The following is a 26,822-nucleotide window of genomic DNA, read 5'->3' as shown; positions in this document are numbered from 1 at the left end:
TGAGAATCTACTAGATTCTAGACATCATCCTTCTCACTAGGAATCCTAGGTCAAAAAGAGATAAAGTTAGAATAAAACATTGATGTAAATCTTCATGACCTTGGATTGGCAATGGTTTCTTAGATATAACACCTAAAGTACAAGTATAAGACATGACATAAAGTAGGGGCCGGCCCCGTGGCTTAGCAGTTAAGCGTGCACGCTCTGCTACTGGCGGCCCCGATTCGGATCTCGGGTGTGCACCAATGCACCACTTGTCTACCATGCTGAGGCAGCGTCCCACATACAGCAAGTAGAAGGATGTGCAACTATGACATACAACTATCTACTGGGGCTTTGGAGAGAAAAAGGAAAAACAAAAAAGGGAGGAGGATTGGCAATAGATGTTAGCTCAGGGCCGGTCTTCCTCAGCAAAAAGAGGAGGATTGGCATGTATGTTAGCTTAGGGCTGATCTTCCTCACAAAAAAAAAAAAAAAGATATGACATAAAGTAGAAAATAAATAGATAAAGTGGACTTCATCAAATTAAAAATTTTTGTTTTTCAAAGAGCTCTATCATAAAAATGAAAAGACAACCCAAAAAATGGAAGAAAATATTTGCAAATCATATATCTGATAAGGCCTAATATTTTAATATATATTGAACTATTACAACTAAATAATAAAATGACATATAACCCAATCAAAAATGAGCAGAGGACTTGAATATACATTTTTTCCATAGAAGATATACAAATGGCCAGTAGGGTATGAAAAGATTCTCAACATTATTAGTCATCATGGAAATATAAGTCAAAACCTCAATGAGACATCAGTTCATACTCACTAGGATGACTAGAATGAAAAAGATAGACATTAAAAATTGTTGGCAAGGATGTGGAGAAATTGGAACCCTCATACGTTGATGGTGGGAATGTAAAATGATATAGCCATTTTGGAAAACAGTTTGGCAGTTCCTCAAAAAGTTAAGCAGAGAGTTACCATATGACCCAGTCATTCCATTCCTGGGTATATATGCAATAAAACTGAAAGCATAGATTCACACAAAAGCATGTACTTGAATGTTCTTAGTAGCATTTTTCATAATAGCCAAAAAGTGGGGAAAAAACAAATGTCCACCAACTGATAGATAAACAAAATATGAAATATTATTCAGCCATTAAATTTACATACAATTACATGTTACAATATGGATGACTTTTGAAAATATTATGCTAAGTGAAAGAAGTCTGTCACAAAAAGCCACACATTGTATGATTCCATTTATATGAAATATCAGTAATAGTCAAATCTATAGACACAGAATACAAAGATTAGTGGTTGCTGAGAGCTGGAAGGTGGCAGAAATGCGAAGTGACTGTAAATGGGCATCAGTTTCTTTTTAGGGGTGGTGAAAATGTTATGGAATTATATCGTATTGAGAGTGCAAGACACTATGAATATATTAAAAGCCCCAGAAGTGTACCCTTAAAAGGATGAATTTTGTGGTGTGTGAATTATACCTCAATTTTTTAAAAAGACCGAGTTCTAGGTCTGGCCCAGTGGCACAAGCGGTTAAGTGCGCGAGCTCCGCTTTGGCGGCCCGGGGTTCACAGGTTCAGATCCCGGCCATGCACTGATGCACCGCTTGTCAAGCCATGCTGTGGAGGCGTCCCATATAAAGTAGAGGAAGATGGGCACGGATGTTAGCCCAGGGCCAATCTTCCTCAGCAAAAAAAGAGGAGGATTGGCATCGGATGTTAGCTCAGGGCTGATCTTCCTAACAAAATAAATAAATAAGTAAAAATACAGAGTTCCTTCTAATTAAGGAGTTTACAAAACATTGGGAAGGGACGATAAAGAAATCACTACTTACAGTGCAAAAGAAACGTATTTATTGTTCAATATAACTAGCATCGGTGAGTTGTGTCATATATATAGAGAGATATGAAACACTAGCTAATATTTGTTGAGTACTCACTCCACATCAGATATTGTGCTAAGCATTTCACATGTTAGCAACTAATTTAATCCTCATAACAAACCTTTGAGTTACATACTATTATATCTCCATTGTTCAGAGAAGGAAAGTAAGGCACAGAGTGGTAAAGAAACTTGCCCAAAGTTATACTACACATAAATAACAGAGCTAGGGTTTGAACCCAAGAAGTCAGGCTAATAGCATCCATATCCTTAACCATGAGGCAATACCATTTCTTTAGAAAATATAAGGCACAATCTGCATATAAAAGATATTATAACAAGTGTCAGTTCAAGGAATTATTGAATCTTGAAGTTAAAGTTCATCTGCTGCCTCCTCCCAGTACATGCCTGAAGTCCCTATACAACACCCAGCCCAAATGATCCCTGATCTCAGCCTATATTGCAGCCTACTTTCTAAAAGAAGGAACTCAGTACTGACCCAGACAAGTTATTCCATCTTTGAATGGCTCTGGTTATTTTGAAAGTTCTTCCTTACATTAAGATTGTATGTTTCTTAGAGAAAGAAGCTCTTCATTGTTCAGGTTGCCTAGACGCAGAGCTGGAGATGGGGATATAGGTGGATGTGATTTATTGACGGAGTGCTCTTAAGGATGACCCTGTAAGGGAGGGAGGGGAATGGGATAGAAAAATGAAAAGGTCCAAGCAGGGAAGCGGTCCAGTCAGGTACATTCTTGGTCCTATACACAGGGGAAAGCCTCCCTAGGGCATAAGCCACAGCACAGAGTTGCCCACCTTGAAGCATCAACCTGTCATGAGCCACGGTGGTGTGGAGGGATGAGCAAACCTGGGCAAGGCAGCCAGGAGAAGGGAATGGGGCAGATGCAAGCCCTTAGCAGCTAACACAGAAGCTAGGGGTAGGATGTGCAGGCCTGTTAAAGGGGATCTGTGGGGGAACCACAGCATCTCCCACACTCCCACAGTGCCTACCAAGTATTCGAACACAGTGGTTGGGGGAGGGGGACACAGAGTAGAGCCAGTTTAAAACCTAAATTTATTCTTAAGCCTCTGCTATCTACCACCTCCTAGCTAACTGTGTGACCTAAGCCAAGTCATTTTTCACTTGTAAGTCTGGTTCTTTATCTGTAAAATGGGCATAATCATACCAACTTCAACAGGATGTAATGAGAATCGAGAGAAATGACACACAAAATGCATGTAGCACTATGCTTAGCACATAATTAACGCTCAAGCAGCTATTACCAGAACAAGTACATATTAAATACGTGTTGATATGAAATTTTGCCCATTTCCTTCCAAAGTGAAGTGAAAGCAGTTGAATTACTTGTTTAACCCACCACAGATTTCAAACCTTACAATTTCCAGCTGCTATAATATAACATCTTAGCATTTTCTCACCATAGTTTGAATTCACACAGTGAAAATTGGAATTTTATCCTATGGTCCTCTTGCTATTCACTGAAGCCATCACCTCCAGAGGAACAGTCTTTCTTTCGGCTTTGCCGTTTTGTCCTATCTGAATTAAGTTTCATTCTGGACTATCATAAATCCTTCAGTGTCTGACTTCTTCCTTTCTGGTGGTGAATATCAAAGGCTGACTACGAATCTGTGTCCTGCTGTAATGATTTCAAATGTATTCCAGGTTCTAGGGTTATCCCTGTTTAAGGCATTTTTATAAGAATCTGGTATTTTGCCAGGAAAAGGTCTGTGGTCCAGCTGCCAAAACACATGACAGCAAGCATCTGACAGAAACCCAGTGATGGATCTATTGGCTGCCAGACTGGCAGCTCCATCAATGAGAGTGGAACTGGACAGATTGGAACTTGACCCTGGGCTGGGTAAAAAACTGGTGCTATATCACGATCAGTACAGAATGCTCTGGAAAAAGTCTTCTCATTCACTAGGGGTAGGAAGGCCCATCCCAATGGGGAGGCAGCTGGCCTCTGCACAGCATTAGGGATACAAGTACCATCCACAGAAGCTGCACTCAGTAACTCTACAGAGATGACGTCTAGCAGAAAAATCTTTCTGACATAACATGCCCTGGCACTCCAAGGCACTTTAGGTAGTGAATTGACTTGCAAATTTACTCTCTCCCCATCCCCAGCACCTCTCCACTATGTGCACGTGCCACGGTATACATTCTTCACCAGTGTTCTTCCTATGGAGGCCAATGATGTTCTTTTGTTCATGCATCCATTCATTAATTTATTCATTCAATGAATATTCATTGAGTGCTTAGCAGGCACTAGGGAGACCAGGTTGAAGATGGATATAAGATAAAGGAGACTAAAGATAGATGATTGGGTTTAACCCCTACACACTACAAAGTCTGCCCCACCCCTGTGACAGATGACTATTTAAAAGAGAAATTCCAGAGAAAAAGCTCCTTACTTCATATCCTAACTCAATAATGATGGAAATGTAGACACTGTTTCATGAAGACCCAATTAGGGGCTTTCCTGGCCCTTCTCAAATCATGCCACATAAGCAGCTGGCTATTCAGCCCAGAAAAAGGCTGGACCTGTCTCTGCTTGCACAACGTAGAAAGCAGCTTGAAATCCCAGTGCCTCGAATCAACTCTTGGTACTGTCCACCTTCACCCAAGTCACCCCGTGGAGTCAGTGTCCTGTGGCTCCATTTCCACTCTGTGAAATGGGGATGCTGTCACACGCAAGGCTGGCAGGCTCCTGGGCAGCAGGAAACACTTCCATTTGCATATTTAATGGATTCATTTCAAACTGTTAGTTTTTCTTGTATGTTTGAAATACCCAGCCGATAGTAATGAGATGGGATGTGACAACTAAAACTCTCCAATTTAGCAAGATTCATTTTGCAAAATCATCACAGAGCATCTGAATCACTGCCTAGCAGAGTAGAACAACATCTGGCAAACAAGCGGTGATGTATTACATAATGTTTTTAGCACCATATGGCAATATGTCTTCAAAGTCACCTGCAGGTTGAAATGAAAACCCATTTTATAACCAGCTCAGGAAAATAGGGGGGACAAGGAATCAAGAGGTGTATTGGAATAACGCTATATGGGCACCAAAAGCATATTAAAGTAGATATTGAAATAGCAACACATTATTAAGAAGCTAGAGTAACAAGTAGTCTAAATTCTTTAATTGTCATAAAGTGTAACAAACCTAAGACTCATCTATTGAACCACAAGGTAGTATTACCCAAGCCCAATTCAAAGTGATTAAAAGTAATTGTGGTCAGCCTTAACTAGGATTCTTGCCCTTTGATAAAAGAAATGAAATCAAGAAGCCAATGTCAAATAGGACCTTAAATGTTAGGTGAGTTTATATTTTACTCATTTTTGTTAGAGAAATAGATATACCAATGCTAACATTTTCTTTCCTCCTGATAACGAACTGTCTTGCCCACCCTCTAAGGTGGAGAGCACGGCCTGAAGTATTAGAGGAATCGCTCTGCTCCAGCTTCTCCCCAATCCGTTCCTCTGCATGCTACTGTCTTCCCAAGCATAGTTCTCTTCCTCCTCATCTTGGTGTAACCAGTGTTCCCCCACATCACATCAGCTTGGGGGAGTCAGGGAAGAAGTACAGGGGAAAAATAGGCACAGAACAATAACTAAATAGTAGTTCACTGCCTCCTGCCCCAGCTTTCTTAAATTCCTCCTCAAAGTTCCCAAAGTCCTCAGAGAGGTGACCTACACGTCAACTCTCAAGTTCTCCCCTCAGTAACCTGTTACCTTCCACCATTTCCCTCCCCTTCTCTTCTGGATTCTGAAGTGATGCTGCTGTAGGAGCCACCTATGTCCATGACAAAGGTGCCACAGCATCATGTCATTTTCCTTGTTCCATATGTGATGTGTGTGATCAGTGGCTCCGACCCTTGGGTGCCATCTTCAATGGGCTCCTATCACCTTCATCCTTAAGTGTCCCATCAGTCTGTCTCGTGGGCTATGACGTTGTGCTCCCCACACCTTGTGAATTCACTCTTCTAATTTTTATCCATTGTACTATTGTCACATCTCTCCCTAGATCTCAGGCATTACTCTATGGTGTTGTATTACCAGAAAATACAACTGACAAATACCTCTGCACCCTGACCCTGGCCCATGCCCATAAACCAAGTGCAAAAATAATAATAATAATAAAAGTAATAATAATAGTCATAATTTATTGAATTTGTGATATTTTCCAGGCATTCTATTAAGCACTCTGCATACATTACATCAATCGCTCTCTCAATCACTTAGAGAAATTACGCAGCTTATCAGGGCTAAGAAGTCAAGATTCAATTCCAGGTCTGACTTCAGAGTTTGTACTCTTATCCACTACACATACTGCCTTTCATTCCTCAACGCTTTCTTCCTTTAGTACATGTTCTTTTCCAGATAAATTGTTAGGCACTCATGGACATGTATTTCAGGAATCAAAATCTGACAACAGGTACATGACTGAATTCTGGGTGAGCAACACAGTTTAGTTTCTTTAGCTGAGACCCTTACTCCAATGGGAATAATGATTTTTATTTGTGTGTTTCTTCATACTTTATAAAGTCTTACCTCATTTGCTCCTTACACCCACTCACCGTTCTGAGAAGGACAAAATAATTATCCAGAACCTGCTGAGGGGTGAAGATCATGCCAAAATGTTGAAGTAGAACCTGAGCCCAGGTCTTCTGAGTCCCAGCACTTTGCTCTCTTCCAGTCTTACACTGTCTCCCTGAGGCCAATCAACAGGCAAGTTCATTCAAAACAGATCCTGAATCTAGGTTCTCAGACTTTATTCCCAGCAGTTCCCTGCATGTATCCTCTACTAGAGCCAAAGTAGATCCTTCCATTTCCTTCTCTCCATACTGTCCCACCTCTGAGCCTATGCTTCTGCTTATTCCTGCTTCCTAGAATGCTCCCTGCTCCACTGCAGATCCCAGATCCCACTTGCCATGAATAAAGTCTCTCCTTGACCCTCTACTGTGTGAGGTCCCCAACACTATTTTTTACAATGTTGTGTGTACCCCTCAGGTGATACTTCTAATTTTCTGGTTATTGTGGTTATTTGAATACTTGTCTTATATCCACTACTTTAGATTATAAATTCCCTTAAAGGAAGGACTTGCCCTTACATCCTGTTCCCCTTGCAGTCCCTAAGAGAGGGCTCCATTTCCAGATTGGGCACTTAATAGCCATTTCTCCAATTAATACAACTTTAATTTGTGCTCCTTTACTAACAGATTATATTTATGATCAACTGTTATACATTCCATTTCCACTTGGGAGTCTCCATATTTTCCCTAGAAATAAGGGCACTTTGAAGTCATTGTGAGCTTTTAATTTAATCTTCCGTTAATGGAGTTTGCCTCCCAGTTGGTTTAATATATTCTCTACAAGTCTATTTTCTTACGGATTTATAGCCTCGAAAAACTTTTTTTTTTTACCTCAAATATCTCCTGGATTATTTATTGGGGCTGATTCATATGTAGTGCTTTTATATTGTTTTCTTATCAAAAGAGAATATCCTATTACATTTCAGCCAAAATATCTTAGTTTTCTTCAAGCTCCTAGTGATTTATGGTATATAACGAATATTGGGGAAAATTAAAGTTTTTTATAGATCGAACAAATATATGGGGCATGACTATTTTATAAGCTTTGCATGTCAGAATTTTTTCTGCCTAGTTTTGGCTTTCTATGTAGTGTCCAGTAGCAGCAGACTGTGGCTCACAGCTAGGGTTACTGAATGAGCTGAACGGCAGGTTCCTGCTCCTGCACCAATATTTCACCAAGCGATCCATTGATTATTCTGTTGAGAGCTCTTCATTTGCCAACACATAGAAAAGGTTTAGAGAAAGACTGCATGGAAAAATGTACAACCTTTCAAAATGATATTGCCAGAGTTTTTGTTTTTGTTTATAATGACTTTTGCTTTTATTTACAAGTTAGTTAATGCACACGATAAATTATTTACACCAAAGGTGTACAAAGAAAAGCACTCTCCCCTCCCACCTAGCTCCCAGTCCCACACTCCAGAGACAACAATAGTTAAGTGTTCTTTTTACATTCTAGACTAGGGGTTTTATAGAAAATGCAAAGAAATTACAATCAGACTCAACAACAGTCAATCAATAGTGATGCACTGGGCATCTATTAGGCTCTAGGCACTGTGCTGGGTGCTGCTGTTGGGCACTTCCCTGCTTCAAGCTTTATAGTGATGGGCAGAACACTAAGCAGGGCCTTAGCACACTGTAATCAGTGCTATCATTGTAGAAGCGCCAGGTGCTAAGGGAAATCACAGACTTCCAGAGGTGGTAAAAACCTTTATGAGCGCTCCAGGAGGGAGATGTTTGTCAGGCGGAGAGAAAGGACATAGGGATGTCTGAGAGTAGCCCGTGCAAAGCCAGGAGGTATGAGAGAACGGATGGTAAGTTTGACAAACTGACAAATGGTCAGTTTTGTTAAAACTTATGTTTGATGGAAGATAGGCAAAGAAAGAGCCTAGAAAGGAAAAAGTAACCCAGAGCCATTGACCACCCTCCCACTGTCTCTGCTATCAAATTGTAGAAAGAATACTGCAAATGAAATAATAAGAAAACCTACTTTTAAATACTGGCTAATTACCTGAACAACTCAGTTGCCTCGTGTAAAGGAAGAGTAATCAAAGCCACCTCACAGGATGATTGAAAGAATTAAAGCCAATTACACAATCCATGCAAAGGTGCCTAGCATCGTGCCAGGCAAATACAAATAGTAAAACCCAACAAAGATTAAAAGCAAAAATTTAAAAAAGGAATTATTCTAGGCCGTTGGAATTTCTTCTGGTGCATCTTGACCCAGCAAATCTTCAAAGGCAAGGTTCTGAACAGCTGGGGCACTAATCAAGAGGGAGATTGCCCAATCCCCATCACGGGAAATCTCAGAGACCACATTCTCCTACCACCAGCCTTGTTCCACTGTGAAGACTGAGCCACTTTGAAGAATTTCCAAAGCACATTGTAAGACAACATATTGTCTGCCTCCTAAGACCTGATATTACTTAAGATACTACTAATTGAACATATGAATTCACTATGACACTTGGGAGGTGAAGTCTCCATCACTTGGGAGCTAATTAAGACCTTAGCCATTTATGTGAATCTCTTCCTTTTCACGCTAAAGTTGTAAAACTGGCAAAGGAGTTACTTTTTAAAAGATCCCTTGCGTTCTTGCTTACTTGCTTGCTGTGTAGCCACGGATAAACAGAAGTCTTAGCAGAAAGGTGATTTTAAAATAGATTACCCTTAGAATGACTCAAATTCTTTAAATGGTGCTGCTTGGTTTGACATCTTTACCGAGAATTTCTATGCAGCCACTGGCATTGTACAGAAGACTGAAGAATCACGTAGTTGTGTATTTTTACCCCTTAATTTCTATTTAATTTGCACTTCAGTGCTTGCAAAATGAGGTTGAAAAATGAAAATTAAGTAACAATTAGAAGGTAAGAGAGGCAATTGTGTGATTTCTGACATTCAACACAGAGTTTCAATAGTAAGGGCAAATTAACTATGACAGTTCAGGCATCTGACCCACTTTGGACCTATGGCTAGAGCACTTGAAATGCCAGGAGCTACAGTTTTGAAAGTGTTGAAGAGATCAGACTTGACGTTGAAACATATGAACCTATTGTCAAGTCCATAGGTTTCCACTGGTAGAACTTTATACAATTCCTTTAAAGAGTGTGGTAAGCATTGTCCAGGCATACCAAGGAAAATGAAGACTCTGTCTAATGCAGTGCATGATCTCTAGCAAAAGTCACTTAGTAATCAATCTTGGCCATACCACAGATGATGATCCATTCATTCATTCATTGCACTCATAAGCATCTCTTGAGCACCAACTAAAAAAATCTGGCAAAATACTAGACCCTGGTGATCCAATGATAAGTAAGACATGGTCCCTGACTTCAAGGAACTCGGAGTGTAGTGTACCAAGTACTACAGAAAATAATAATCATTACAGAAAACAATTTTGTTGTTTAGAGCAAGGAAAGGTTAAAAATCGATCTGCTTTATGTGTCAAATAGTCTAGATATACTGCTGGTAGAGATACAAAAGTAAACAAATAATTACAAATGCGAATTCAATGATGAACGTGGGGTTACTGTAATTTTGACTCCTTTAATTAGAAACGAAGGCCATATCTTGCCTAAATTGACCAACAGAAAAGAAACAGCTGATTGATGTGGATTAAGTACGTAGTGACTATTGCAGGTTCAACAACAGAGTCAATCTAATTGTTCAAGGAAAAACTGTATTTATTCTTTAGGAGACAGTGTTTGGTGTTTAGGATCCACTACTCAGATATACAGAATTGTTTCAGTTGCAACTCTTTTGACCTCTGTAACCCAAGGTTGAGTTGTCTACACATATAGCCATTGCTGAGGGAAGATGCTGCTGATTTTTAAAAGCTAAGATGAAAGGAGATGAAGAGCACCCGTGCTGGATAAACACAGAGTCATTTTTTTAAAAAGCCAGTATGACTGCAATGAATATCATCACTTGTTACCCAGGCCACTAACCTTTGGTCCTTCTTTGGAATCAGAAAAATATTTCAAATCACCAGACAAAAATTCATAGTCTGGTGAAAGCCATATTATACTCTGCAAAGCAGTACATTTTGCCTTAGATTAACAAGAAAAAAATCAATTATTTTTTCTGATTTATTTTTGCTTTTTTTTCTTGGCATAGTTTGGATTCCAAAAGTTCCTTTGAAGTTCTTCAAGAGTCTCTTAAAGCTCTTTCTCCCACTTTGAATCAGAATACATCTTTTCCCAAGAGGGAAGGAAATTCCTACTTCAAAATAAGGTTTGAAGATTCAAATCTAGCCCTCTTTCTAAAAGACAGTTCTGGTTATAGGAATATACACATGATATACCCTAACCACACATAACTCAAGTAGTAATCCAGAGATTTGAAGCTGCAAAAACATGATTTTGTTAACCCTTTGTTACATCATTCTTTGCACTTAATCTCCCAAGGTGATGCTAAGAGTTTACTAAGTGTTCGTTTCACAGATATGTGGATGTGTAATCAGTGACACACAGACAAAATATGCCTTGCCTGCAGAAACTGTGGTGTAATTGGAAAACTGAAATATATAGATATGATATGTGAAAGAATTAAAGACATTAATGGCATATAACCTTTTAACAGGAAGGCATCTTAGAGATTGTACAGATCCCTCATTTTAAAAACAAGAAAATTTAAACCAAGGGGGAAAAAAAATCAATACTTTGGCTGGGGCCACATATTTAGTTCATAGCAGAGCTAAAGCTAGAGCTGGGTCTTCTGACTCTTTTCCCAGGACACTTTACCCTGCATTGCATCATGTACATAAAGAATAGTAACGGTTTAGGATGATATATTTCAAAGCAACCTCTAAATTAACATGTGATTCTAAAAACGAACAGTAGTAATAAAGAAATTCAAAGAGAAAATCATTAAATTATGGTGATAATGAAGCAAGATTATATAAGAGATTGTCTTTGTGATTAGCCTTAAAAGGACTATAAATTATGTACTAGTCAAAGAGAGGGAGAAGAGTATTCTAGATAAGAACAATTCAATTCTATTCAGTAAACATTTTATCAAGTGCTTCTTATATGCCAGGTAATATGCTGTGGGCTGGAAATATGTAGTCAATTAAGACAAGATCCCTACCTTCAAATAATCTAGCAAGTAAACACACAATAGATCAAAAATCTATTGAGGGAAGGCGGGACAGAAGACTATTCAGGCTATTCTGGAACCACACAACAGGAATGGGTAAACCAGATAGACAATCAAAGAAGACTTCCTAGAAGTAGTAATGTTTGAACTAGGTTTTGAAGGACAAGTGGTTTTAGCTGGACAAAGATGGTAAGAAGGGAATTCCTGGCCAAGGGGACATAAAGTATGAAGGTAAAAGGCATGAAAGAGCCACACGTCACTGGGGAACTCCAAGAACCGCTGTGTTTGGAGCCACGTGTCTGCATGAAGAGATGGCAGGGAGTGAGGTTGGAGGCGGACTGCGAATGTGGTGGTCCATAAGTGTGGCAGAGACGAGCTCTGGGAGCAAATGGTCCTTTGTTTGCAAATCTTTACCTAGAAATTTTTCTGTTTCCTCAGATTCTTAGATGAGTTCAAGACCTAAAAAGAGTTAATACCCAGTAGGGAGCAAGATAGGTGGGGGCCCGATCATGATGAGCCTTGTGTGCTTCTGTGCTATGGTTGAACTTAATTATGAAAAGAGTGAGACTTACTGAAGCATTTGGAACACGGAAACGGCATGATCAGATTTGTGTTTTAGAAACATCAGTTTGGCAGAGGGTGGAGGATATATTGGCAGGAAAATAGACTGGAAACAGGGAATCTAATCAGTAAACTATGACAATAATCCAAGTTACCATAGATTTGGACCCAAAGTAAAGCAGCGGCAATGCTATAGAGATTCAGGAGATTGATGCTACAGGACTTGATGGCTAAGGAGATATGGAGGAAGATATGAGGAAAACAATGAGGGAGAGGGAAAAGAATACATCTTGTCTAACTTCCAATGGGAGGATTGTGCTGTCATTAATCATGAAGTGAGAAGAACTTATCAGCACATAGATGGTAGTTGATGCCACAGGAGTGGACAGGATCTTCCAAGGACTATTTTGAGTGAGAAGAGAGCTAAATAGGATGCCCTCAGAAAACTAGCTTTAAAAGACAGGGTGTGGGCTGTGAGGGGAGCTGAAAAAGAGTGTTGGGAGGAAAACCAGAAACAAAATACAGAAAACATAAAGGTAGAAACGAGCAAAATGTGATGTGAAAAGGAATATTGCGAGAATAGCTTGGTTGGAGCAGAGTCCTGGTAAGGGATTTGTAATAGTACCTCATATAGTCCAGCTGAGAAAAAAACTTGGAAGTCCGGATGAAGAGTGTGTGTTTGACACAGAAAGCATTATGTGCTAGTGAGTCAGTCAATTTCATTAGCAGCAGTGATAATAATGTCTTTCTCTTGTGCTTTATACTGTTTTCAAATACTTTCACATTCATTAATGTTCTCATTTGGTACTCATCGTCTCTTTGAGAGAGAGAGGGCAGGACTAATTATCGCTACTTTACAGATAAGGAAACCAACTCCCAGAAAAGGCTGAGTGATTACGCCTCACTTACACAGCAATTAAAGGCAGAGCTAGGACTGGAATCCTGATTTCTTTTTCCTCCACCGAGGACTCTTGCTAATTTCCATTCTGCCCAACTTTAAGCCTTCTGAAGCTCAGCAGAATGCATGTGACTGTCATGGCCCCCAAGGAAAGGCACTTCCCTCTGCCACTCTCCTGACTCTTCCATAGTGGCCAGAATTATGTGAAGCCATAATCCCCGCTTGGTGTCTTGAGAGAAATCTAACAGAACCTCCACTCAAACTCTGTGCTCTCCTCCAGCTGCTCTGGACGCCCTCCAGAAGGGTTGAGTTGGCAGCCACTGCTGCTGGTTTTCACATTCTGCCTTACAAATGGCAAACAGCCACTAGGCTAGACATGTGAGGAGCAGGTCTGTTTTAGAGATCACTTTAAGGCGATTCACAATTCTGCCTAATCCACTTAACAAAGCGACAACAAAGCTCAATTCTTTGACACAATCCTGCATGGGCCAGTTATCCCAGCTCTTTCCTGTGGCCACATTCTCAAGTCAACCCCTAATCGCTCAAATGCACACCCTTGGTAAGAAAGGTTGATAGGTGAGGGGCTGAAGAATGGTTGTTACACTCATGGAAATCCATTCCTGCCTCTATAAAAGAAAAGTGCATAACTTTTTTAGTGTCAGAACTTTTGGGAAGGCATCCAAAGCTCTCTCTAGTCAAGTGATTGAATCTAGAGCTAAAAGCCCTGAACTGTGCCTTCTTTATGTAGAAACCACAATGTAGTAACTCAAAATCTGGATGAGAGCACTCCAACGTTCCAGTTCCTGCTGCGTGTGATTCAGGGGCTAATAAATCTGGAGAACCAAATGGAGTCTATTCCTGAATCTCCAATTACACCTTTTAATGGCTTAAAACTACATGCACTAAGTCCAAGTTCATTTTAAAAAGTGCCCAATAAAATATGACCAAGCTTTACCTGTAAAGTAAGTGAAAAATATACAAACATAATACCTGGAAATGATGCAATCTTAATCTATGTCCTGCCTAACCAGAATTGGCCAAATAAGGAAAAGGTGGAATCTGGAGAGTAAATCCACTGGACAGGATGAGTGTAGGTCTGTTCCAAGACCCAGGAACAAGCAGGGGAATGAAATTCAGAGCAACAGCTAAGGCCTAAGTGCAAAAAAGTATGGCAGAGGGTCTGGTGGAAAAGCGAGGCTCATGTAGGTGTCCTAGGAGTCACTGGAACAGGGTAGCTGACTTCATCTTTCTTGAAAGTCAAGGCTGTCTACTACCTATAGCCTTGGTCCAACTGGGTTCCTGAACCAAACTTAACTAGAAAAACATTTTAGGAAAGCATTTTAGCAGCATCAACCTCGAGCCAGGGGGGTCAGAAACTAATCTTGCCTTCATAGACTCACTGCGATAAATCAGTTTGCCAAAGGGTAAAACCTGAGTACAAAACTGCTGGCTAATTCACAGCATTCACCAATTACTGCAGGATTGGTGAATCTATTTAACTGAGTTTCTAATTCAATTTCCTGTTTCCACTTCCAATTTCTGTAGTGTAGGGGTCTGCAAACTATGGCCCCTGGGCCGAATCCTGTCCTCAACCTACTTTTGGAAATAAGACTTTACAGGAAACCAGTCATATCCATTTGTTTAGATATTGTCTATGGATACTTTTGAACTATGATGAAAGGTAAGTAGTTGAGATAATGACTGTATGAGCTGGAAAATCTAAAATATTTACTATCTGGCCCTTTGCATAAAGTTTGCCAGCCCCTGCTGTAGTGACCACAACTCTGTTCTAAATCCCAGAATCAGAGCAAATGCCCTAACACACTAGGAATTGCTCTTCTACACACTCCTCTGCAGGATCTGGCTCCATTTCCTATTCCTCCAGCGTCTCCCTAGGTGACAGCACTACATAGATAGATTGCTAAAACCAGGTCTTAGATTTCAACACTTTTAGAGAGCAAGTCTAGCCCAAATCAAACTGTACTACACCACAAGGCACAAACTGAATCCTTCCATATCCACAGTCCACCCAAGAAAATTCCCCTGTGCTCCAAGAGGCTGACTTGTAAGGACATCAGTGAACTCCCAGCCCTTTGCCTTTTAGTTAACTTCAGTCCATGAGGAGCACCTAGGAGATCAAAACAAGTGATGAAGATGAGACGAGGATATTGATTTTCCTGCTCTTACCAGTAGCCCTGGCAGTCACTTACATCCCTTAGCCAAAAGTCCCAGATTCTGTCAAACAGTCCTCTCCACAGAGCTCTCTGTCTCCAGGTTCTGCTCATTGTTCCCTCTCCACACCCATTCAAGTCTAGAGATGGTTATGGCCCCCACTATTGCTACCTCTGTGAACTGCTTTATCCCTTGTCATTTGCCCACACTCTGCCCTTACCTTTGTTAATAGTCCCTTTATCAAAATCTCCTCAAATTCCCCAATTTTAGAGTGCTATTGATTTCCTGTTAGAATCTCTAACTGGTACAGTAACAGATCAGGAGCCCATGAAACAGACCAAAATGTGGTATTTTGGGATCGAGTTGCTTACAAAATTGAGAACCACATGGACAACCTCCAGCTGAAGGCAACTGGGACATGAGTAATCCTCAACATCGACGGCAACAAAATTACTCAAATTATTTCCAGTGGTGGCATGGCATGAAATGCAGGCAGAGGGCAAGGCTTTGAGATATCAAGTGGCCGATACCATTTAGTTGCTGTGGTGATCACAGAGATTATGAAGTCACCTGTCTTCCTCTTACAGCCCTAGAAAGCCAAAAGAATAAATAGAAAAAATAAGAAATTGAAATCTATACAATTGAGAACACACTGAGGAAAATCTTAAAGCCTTATACCAGCATAGAAGGATTCCCTCATCTCCTATATGTGGTCACAAAGCAGCTACTACTAGTAACCCATGGCCTAATTATAAGGGGTGCAAAATAGCATTTCGATTTAGAGCTGAACTCCACCAGATCTCTTATAAACTGGTTTGGAAAGAGTAGGACCCTGAGACTGAGAATTTTTAACTCCTAAATGCGCTTGAATCACTTTTATTGGCAAAAGAGACCCTCGCCACCACCACTACCATGAAGGAACCAGGTTCTCCTACATAAAAGCTGTTCAGTGACTAAAGCTGGGACAGCAACTCACCAACTGATGTCAGTTTTTCTGAGGGTCCCTACACAGCACACATTATTACTTCCAGGTCATACTTGCGAGTTAAATTCCAACAGAGTCCAGACTGAGTGAGAAATACATGACCTTCTCTGGAATAAGAGCCTATACACAGAAAGATTTATAGAACCGTGCCATTCTGTATCACCATAAATTTGGAGTTTATATTATGAGAGTGGATTCTAAGTTCATTAAATGGCTGACAAATTAAAGTTATGGTTAGCCCAAATTCAATGTTGGCTTAAACATATGGAATTGGCATTAGTTAACTGCTGGGTGGTCTATAGTGAATGAGTTAATGAGATCAAAATGGTGGAACTTTCCTATTACGTTACAGAGGAAGATGACTGTATTAATTATGTTTTTTATTTTATGTATATTTTGATGCTTTGACATCTTGGGGCCTTGCAGGCCCAGGGAGGGACTTCTCCTCCTAAGGGTAGTTGATTCTTAGAGGAAGAAAACTTGCCTGCAAGCATACTGTTGATATGGAAACTAGCCAATATAGAGCTCATACCCCCAATCACCTCCTTTATCAAACTCTCAAACACCAAGCCAATATTCCCCCTGCCCTAAATTACCCCAGAGCTAGGTACCTGAAAACTAGGACCCACACCTATAGCCCAGAGCCTACCAAAATTATTCAAACCATTCCACCCTAAACTTACTCGGTGTACTACCCTACCTTGTCCATTCCTTTCTTTGAAAAACCCAATAAAGTCTCTGGAATATGCTTCCCCTTCATTCATTCTGCCTCTTGACTGACCCAGGTGCTTTTTTGTGTGGTCCTAGGAGGGAGGGCCTGCCCCATCCTTTTGGGAATTTTAAGTAATAAACTCTTCTTTCAAGGCAGTTGTCTGTCTATCATCTTATCATACCTGATTAAAACAAATCGTTTAAGAACAAAGACTGAAGTCTGAGGGAAAGAGGAGCAATGGAATGTATCAGTTTTGTTCTCATCCACCCTCCCAAACTATATCTCACTGGAGGACCCAGAAGATACTTCTTTCTTTTTATGAAAAATATTATTGGTGGGAGGGGAGGGGAGTGCCAGTTTTCTTGAAGAGCTCTATGTAGCTGTCCTCTGTAGATTGGAGACTGCTACACTGGATGGTCCCTGACTTCAAAGGGAATGATGGGATGCTAGAGCAGTTGACCAGATAGTGCTCTCCCCAACCAAGGTGGTCGCAGTCACCATGAAAAGATTTGAAGGAGGGGTAATCAGAATGTTTTGACCCATAGGGATCTGTGGCAATGGTTAATTGATCACAGGTTTCCTAGAAATAAAATAGATAAGCAGCCCACTAAGATACAGCTTGACACATAGAGGTCTGGTGGACAGAAACCTAATTTAAGTATCACTAGTAAGGATTCATAGCCTATATACCAGAATTTCCAGATCTAAGCCAGTTCATATACCTGGGCCATTCAACTAAGGGAAAGCTAAATGCTTTGTTCAAGATGTTATACCAACTACAGGTGTGTTTTTGAAAATGAAATTTTTAGTGAATAAACCAATACAACCCTTGGAATTTGATATGCAAATTTAACTTAATAAATGCATTTTTCCTTATTCTCATCAGTTTTAAAAAACAATTTTTCTTCTCATGGCAATGATAACAGTACATGTTTACTATCTTGCCCTTAGGGCTATATCAATGTTCCTGTTTCTCATCACTTAAGCTGAAGGGAAATTTTTTATTTTAATAACCCACAGAACATCAAGCTGGTCCATCATATCAACGGCATTAGGCTTATTGTACCTGCACAAATTACTACATACTTTCTGAAGTGTCACTTGGCAATACATACCCAAAGCCAAAAATATTGCAGGTTTCTTGTGATCTAGTGACCCTAGCTATAGGATTTTATCTTAGAATCTACACTAATGCAATAATCAATTATGTCCAATTAGATATGCAACCAAGAATGTTTTTTGTATCATTGTTCATAGATGTGAAAAACTGAAACAACCTAAATATCTTAAAACACAAAACTATTTTAATAAACTATGGTATATTCATATTCTGGAATGCTATACAGACATGACAAAAGGTATAACCATGTATTTATTGATCTGGAGAGGATTTCTCAATATATCATATGGAAAAGTATGTTATAAAATAGTTTCTATATTATGACAATATTTTGTCATAAAATGCTTATTTGTCAAAAAGTCTACAAAGATAAACAAAAGTCATCTTCAGGTGGATTATAGGTGATTTTACTTTATCTTTTACATTATCTGTTTTAACTGAATTTTTCTGTAATAATTTTTTGTAATATTTGACATTTCTGATAATAAAAAATAAAACTAATTCCAATTTAGATAAACAAAAGAGCCACTTTCCAGAACTTAAGTCAGTATCTGAGAAAGGCTTGCATCAAAGCTGAGCATGCTGAACCTCTGGAGAATTTTGTCCAGCTTTATATAATCTCTCTAATAAAAGATTTAGGTCGACAACTCGGGCTGGACTGAATCTGCAGGTGATGACTAAACGGAACCATCTGGGAAGGTTGGAGGTAAGCTGGAGCAGGGAGGGAGGCAGGCCACTGTAAGTCCTCCCTTTAGAACTCCTAAGGTGTATACACAGGCCAGTGTACCAACAAGGTGAACAGAACCATGAGCAATTGGACACTCTAAATGAAAATAAGGAAAAAAGTAGATTTGCCTCCCTGATTTAATGACTTTTGGTTTCCAAAGAAATGAAATATAAAGTTATTTTAACCTTTGTACAAACTTCCTTAAGATTAATTTGATCTTACTATGTGCCAGGGTCTGTACTATGCGCCAGACATAAAAAGATGAACAAGATAGAAAAATAAAACTGCCTCTACATAAAGTTTGTAACCTACTGGGAGACAGTCAAATAAAAGGAAAATTATAATGCACCGTAAGTGACGCAAAGGGGAAATGGGGATGGCTGTGAGAGGCACAAATAAACAGCATTAAGTTGGCACAAGTGGTCAGGGAAGAGTTCTAGAGAGAGGTAACATTTAGTATGAGATCTGAAGAGGAAGTAGGAGTCATGAGTTGAAATGAGAGAGGGTACAGAAGCTCATGTAGGGGAGGAAGAGGAGGCGAGTCTTCTAAGCAGAGGAAATTATCTAGTCAAAGTCCTTTCTGCTTTATGAATCTTCCCTTACTTAGGCTTGAATATTTTTAGCCACAAGGAATTGCTTCTTCCCGAGGTAGTCAATTCCATTATGGACAGCTCGGATTGTTTGAAAGTACTTCTTTAAATAGAGCCCCTACATTGCCTTTCTATAAATTCCATATATTGATTTATTTCTGCTCTTAGAAGTTGTACAGAATGAGTCAAATCATTCTTTCACATAACACTCCTTCCAATGTTTGAAGCCTATTATCAGATCCTTTGCTGGCTACTCTTCTAACAGTTCTTTTCCCTTGCTTTTTCGTGATCTAATTTCAAATTCCTCAACATCTTAGTCTTTCTCCTCTAGAGAATGAATATATATATATTCATCTTAGGGTAGATTCCTAAAAGCAAAACTCTTGGGTCAAATGGTAAGCAGGTTTTTAAGGCTTTCAATACATTTTGGCAAATTGCCTTCCAGAATTCTTTCCCATTTTCATTCCCCACCAGCAATGTATGTTATTTCTAATTTCCCTGCTACCTCAGCCTCCTACTTACCGTTTTAAATTATTTTCAATTTGGTAGATGAATAATTATGCCTCATTTCAATTTGCAACTTTTATTACCAATGAGCCTAAACATTTTTGCATCTTTGTGATCTGCTTATTTATACTCTTTGCCCATTATTCTGAAAGTGTTTTTCTTCAGTGTTTGTCTTGTAAATAATTTGTCATGTAATAAGGATATTAACCTTTTCTCTCTTCTAGATGTTAAATATAGTTTACCATAATTTCAAAATTTTCATAATGGTGTAATTTTTAAGGTGTTTTTAAGCTTTAGTTTTTTAGTAGTCATATCTATTTATCATTTGCTTCGTGCTTTCTGGTTCTAGCTTTGATATAATTCCTGGAAAATTCTTTCCCACTGTGTCATATAAATCTTCACCTATAATGATTTCTGGTCCTTCTATGAATTTTAAAACCTAACATTTAGGTATCTATGATTTATTTTGGTGAATGAAGTAAGCTAGGAATCCTTACTGTTTTCTCTTAGGAAAAATCCAGTCATCTCACTAACATTATATTCTCATTCATTTTTAAATGCCCTTTATCCTTCTACCTCTCATTCCATCTGAACAGATCACATATAAATCTATATTTTTAAAAAATCATGAAGAACTGGCCATACTGGGCCCTCATTCCTCCATAGCTCTATCTGAGTAGTGGCTGCCTCTGTTAGAGGAAGCATAAGCTTGCCAATTTGCAAAATCCTTCTCTCACTGTGCTCATCTACTCCCTATTCTGGGTCCATGTAGGCATATGAGTTTGGAATTCTACCTTAATTGAACATTTTCCTAATTGTCAATGCTTGTAATTCTATGAAATATCTTTTAGACTCCCCAAACACCTGTGTTTCTTAAATATCTTACCTATACTACTAAGAGTGCCAAAACCTCTGGCAATAGCAGGAACGTCTGTAAATCTAGGGAAGAGCACCTCAGGTTTCAAGTTGTACAGCTTGCTCCCATACAGAAGTGGATGCCCAACATTGAAGAGGTTTCTGAACCAAAGGGAAGGAGTCCACAGCAGCTGCAATGTTAGGCTGCTGGAAAATGCAGGTATTTAATTTGGTTCTACGGAATAAAATGGAGACTATCACTAGATAAGAATTGCAAGTTGGCAATTTTTTTCTTTTATTTGTTTTTGTATCTCCTGGAGCCTGCTGCTGTAATGTATTTTTTTTCATGCCTTTCAACATTTTTTATTTTATTTTTTTATTGAAGTATAATTAACATACAATATCCTATTAGTTTCAGGCATACGTGATGCGATGTATTCTTTATCAGCCCAATCACAAAGGTGGCACGCTCAGTGCAAACAAACATTTCCAAGTTCTAGGGGGACCCAGAGAGACAATGAAAGAAAGTTAGATTGTGGCCTCCACAATGATAATCAGGTATAAGTTATGGGGATTGAGGAAATAAATGAGGAAGCAAATGGAAAACCATGCTCTGTCCTCAGGATCAGCAGCCTAGGCACCTCATGTGTTTGCTGAGCTAATAGAGTCATGTGAACTTGGCACTGGCTCATACACACTCTCTTTTAAGAATAAAATAGGGGGCCGGCCCCGTGGCCGAGTGGTTGAGGTCCTGCACGCTCCACTTTCGTGGTCAGGGTTCACGGGTTCAGATGCCAGGTGCGGACCTACTCCACTCGTCAGCCATGCTATGGAGGCATCCCACATACAAAATAGAGGAAGATTGGCACAAATGTTAGCTCAGGGCTAATCTTCCTCAAGTGAAAAAAGAGGAAGATTGCCAACAGATGTTAGCTCAGGGTGAATCTTCCTCACCAAAAAAAAAAAAGAATAAAATACATGACACCCTTAGATTGCAGATGCTTTAGCAAGATGCCTCCAAACAGCCCATTCTCATGAAATAGAAGCAAAAGCAGCTAATTATATAGTAGATGGGTGGGGAGGGGGTTGTGGAAAAAATCCTTACTCAAAAGTCCCTCTCCTTGACTTGCCAATAGGTCAACTATTATACCACTAGAAATGCATTACCAAGCCAGCCCCGATGGCCTAGTGGTTAAAGTTTGGCACTCTCACCACTTCGGTGGCCCAAGTTCAGTTCCCGGTTATGGAACCACACCACTTATCTGTCAGTTGCCATGCTGTGGCAGTGGCTCACATAGAAGAACTAGAAGGACTTACAACTCGAATATGCAACTACATACTGGGGCTGTGGGGAGGTGGAATAAAAAAGATGAAGATTGGCAACAGACGTTAGCTCAGGGTGAATCTTTCCCAGAAAAAAAGAAGACTAGCTCATTGTTACAGACCTTAAAATAAAAAAGGAAAGAAAGAAATGCATTATCCAGGAATATCTGATAAAAAGATATGATGTTTAATATGATGAGTCAACTTGGAGGGTGTTTTTGGATAAGATTAACATTTGAATCAGTAAACTTCAAGTAAGCAAATTGCTCTCCATAATGTGAGTGGGCCTCATCCAATCAGCTGAAGGCCTGAATGGAACAAAAAGATCAGCCTCCCCAAGCAAGAGGAAATTCTCCAGCAGACTGCCTTCAACCTTCATCTGCACTATCAGCTCTCCTGGGTGTCTATCTGCAATCCTTCAGACTGGAACTCCACCATTGGCTGTCCTGGATCTCCAGGCCACCAGCCACCACTGCAGATTTGGACTTTCCAGGATTTCTCTTTCTCTCTCTCTTCCTCTCTCTCTCTCTCTATATATACACACACACACACACACACACACTCACACACACACACATCCATTTGGTTCTGTTTCTCTGAAGAACTATAACCAATATGGACAAAATTCACTAGGAAAAGAAAAAATGTCATCATAATCCATTACCAAATTAGCTATTCAACTCTCTAGGCTCTGAAAGAATGGTACACAAGATAAACTAGTTTTATGGAGGAGACAAAAAATAAAATAAAACTGATTTTCACCCAGTGCAGACATCTGAGTATCCAAAGAGCATCAGGGAAATGATGGACATGGTCAATGAAAGGGAAGAGAAGGATGAAAACAAGGACACTGAAGGCAAACTATTTTATACTATTTTTCTAAGAGCAAGGCCTGAAGGTAGTAAATAGGAAGCTGAAATGCCTCAGAGGCAAGTACTACTGGACTGTGCCAGGGCCCAACGATAAGAGTTATGTGAGTCACAGACCAGAAAATTCATAGACGGTTGGTCTGTGTTAGAGTGAGATCACTGGACAAGAACAAGATTGCTGAGGAAACTAGGGAGTGTGCTCGATCTTTATGAAATCTTATTTTTTAAAAAATAGAAAAGAAAAAAGTAGGAAAAAGCAATATTGAGCTCTTTGGTGGTTTGAAATTAGAATAAAAGGCACTGAAATTAGAGTAAAAGATGGCTCTGTCATTTACCATTTGTGTGACATCAGCAAATTACTTCTCTCATCCATATATGACAATAGGAAAATAATTTCTACTCAGATAAACAAATACCATAAATTACATAAATTTGTCTAATACTGTAGACTCCCAATAAACATCAGATTTCTTCCTTTTGATCCTAATATTAAAATACACATCATGGTATTTTCCCTCTGAAAATAGCTCAGACTAATTTTGAACTCATTTTCTCCTAGCCTAAGAATAAGTTCATTTTGAGCCTTTCAGTCATCTGATGACAAGAACATCATGCCCTTCCTAGGGTGAGTGATTTGGCATAACCCCAACCCCCACCAACTCAAGGTACAAACACAACTAGCTGGTAGAGATTAGGTTAGAAGTATGAATCGCTGTTATCTTTCCAATCTCCTAGGTTTAAAAGCCCAAGAAGATTAATGGTAACCGCCCCCTACTTGTCACCCATATTTTGTTAGTTACTAAGTCCTCTGAATGTTACTTCCATGATGTTGCCCATATCTGTTCCCCTCCCCTGTACCTCATTCTCAGACTGGTTCAGGTCTTCACGACCTTTTGTCTTCAGTATGACTTGACACTTGGGCTCCCAGATAAACCTTTCTAAAGCGGAGGTTCAAATAATGACATTCTGCTGCTCAGTCTCCTCCTCTGCAAAATGAAGATAACATTAGTGCCTACCTCATGGGGGTTTTGTGAGGATTAATTAATATAATATATATAGAAGTTCTTAAAATAGACTCATGCGGAACAGTGTTGGGTGTCAAGACAGGAAAGGAGGATTCAGAAGTGTCAAAATTTCTCTGCTCAGATACGGAACATCTGCCTATTGCTGAATCCTGCTTGTCAGTCCAGTGGAAGGGGATGCTAGTGCTATTCTGAGGATTAGTCTAAAATTAGATCAGAAGAGGAGGTGGGGCAGCCTTCAGAGAGCCTGAACTCTTCAACACCATGACATTCTGCCTATCTTCAGGAGAAGACAATAAAGGCAGGTACATCTACGTAGCTCTAGAGCAAACCGCCTGGATTTGAATCTGACTTCTGTAGCTCATTAGCAGCGTGGCCTTGGACAACTGCTTAACCTCACTATGATTTGATTTCCTCATTTCTACAAGCTGGATAACAGTAGAAACTATCCCACAGAATTTTGTGACAAATAAACAGCTTAGTACCTGTAAAGAGCATAAAGTAGTACCTGGCACGTGGTCAGAACTCAAAAATCTGCAGCATTACTGGGAAGATGATAAATATCTAGAAGAGATACTGCTAGATCCAAGAGCATGGGCATTTAACATTTTGATATGTGCTGCTAAATGGACCCCTCTCTCCCCCCCAAAAATTGTATCAATTTCCATCAACAATGGGTATATGTGTCTCATCTCCCATACCCTTGTCAGTACTAAATGATATCAATTCTTTTCATTTTTGTAAATCTAATAGGAAAAAAATATAACATTGCTTTAGTCATTCACTTAACTTGGGCATTTATGCATATTTATAGTCATTTGTGTGTGTGTGTGTGTGAATTGACTGCTCAAGTCACTTATGGTTTTATTTACCAGATTTCTTGCTGTTGGTTGTGCTTGTTTTCACTCCATGAAAGTGGACTCAGTGCTGCCCCCCTTCTCCTGCACTTTCCCATCACCCCAGGCAGAGAAAAATGATGAAAGGTCACCCAGAGCATGGCTTCAGACTTCTTTTTTGCTGATGGAACAAGAGAAGTCCTTTGGTCCAGGCCAACCAAGGCTTAGAGGCTGAACTAGAGCCAGTGATAGAGCGTGCATTGCCAGACCTGTGCGCAAGAATCACGCAAGGCAGCAAGGCTGTGACTGGAGCCAAGAATTCTAGGCCCTCGCCATCATCTCTTCTTCAGAAACACCAGCAACACCTAACAAATATGTAGCGCATGTGCCTAAGCAATGCATACGGAAGAAATAAATTGAATTCATATGCTCACTCAGCCAGTTATCCATTGATTTATTTATTGAGCGAGTTTGTGCCAACTATATACTGAATTAACAGCAAGGTGCTTGGCATTATTCAAGAAATGAAGGAAATGTGTAAATACACCACCTGCTCTCAAAGGAGATTATAATAGCAACAGAGAATGAAACAACCAGAATATGGGCTTCACTATTGCCTCCCACGCTGGTGGCCACTGTGCATCCCAGCCCTTGCATCTAACTTCAGGTCATATGTGATAATCTCACATTATGGTACGCTGCCAAGGCCCCGTCAGAGGATATGAACTCCACGGAGAGTTATTCTTTAGAGAATAAAGAAAAAAATAGCACATATTTTTGGCTCATGGTCAGGTGACAATATAGAGCCAGACTTGTGAAAGTTCTGTGATGCCTTCCTTTTCTTTTAGTTCCCCACTAGGATTATCACCTATCATTCGACATTTTCTCGTGGGTGTCTCAAATACATTTCAGATTAACATGTCCAAAATCAGATGGTAACCAGATTCCACCTTGCCCCCAATCTTGGCTGCTGGCCACTGTTTCTTACCTCAAGGAGTGGTACCACCATCCTGTCAGTCATGATACAATAAAACAGTAGTCATCTTTGATTCTTCTCTCCTTCAGCCCCACATCTGCTCCATCATTAAATTCACTTTTTGAATAACATCCAAATAGGTTTTCCTTTCTCCATCTCCACTGCCATCACTCTGTGTTTCAAGGCTACCTCCTCTCCTACCCCTCTGCTTCTTTTAGTTTTGCAATATTCTAATCTGTGCATCTGCATCCATTGAGGCCTTTCTCAGATGTGTCTTCCACAAGAGAGTCAGAATTACCTTTTCAAAAGGCAAATCATTCATATCTGTGCCTGAAAACATCGAAAGATTAAGGCAAAACTTAGAATGGACTTCAAGACCCTGCACCATCCATCGCCCACATCTACCCCTGGAACTGTACCCTGCATAACAGCCCCCTCACTTGCTGCACACTTGTGACATGTTACTCTGAAGCGTATTTGAGACATCCAAAAGGAAATGTCAAACGATAGGTGATAATCCTAGTGGGGAATAAGAAAAAAGGAAGGCTTCACAGAATTTTCACAAGTCTAGCTCTATAGTGTCACCTGGTCACGAGCCACAGAGGCCTTTTCTCGGTCCATCGTGCTCCCTGGGACCCCTCCCTCCAAGGGCCCTCTGTGCTCATCCTAATTCTCTCTGATAGGCTTTGTGACTCTCTTGTTTACACTTGTCACAGTTGCAATTTTTAATTTGTACATGTAATTATAGGATTGTCCATCTCCCCAAGTAGACTGTAACCTCCATTAAGGCAAGAATCTACTTTTTTCCTGCTTTATTGAGATGTAATTGACATAAAGCTTGTGTAAGTTTAAGGTGTACAACATGTTCATTATATATAATCAACACTTATATATTACAAATTGATTACCACCGTAGCATTAGCTAACACCTCCATCTCGTCACATAATTACCATTTCTTTTTTGTGGGGAAAACATTTAAAATCTACTCTTAGCAACCTTCAAGGATATAATGCAATATTATTAACTATAGCCACCATGCTGTACATTAG

This window comes from Diceros bicornis, chromosome 7, assembly GCF_020826845.1.
Source record: "Diceros bicornis minor isolate mBicDic1 chromosome 7, mDicBic1.mat.cur, whole genome shotgun sequence".
Classification (NCBI taxonomy): domain Eukaryota; kingdom Metazoa; phylum Chordata; class Mammalia; order Perissodactyla; family Rhinocerotidae; genus Diceros; species Diceros bicornis.
Note: the sequence above shows the minus strand (reverse complement) of the source record.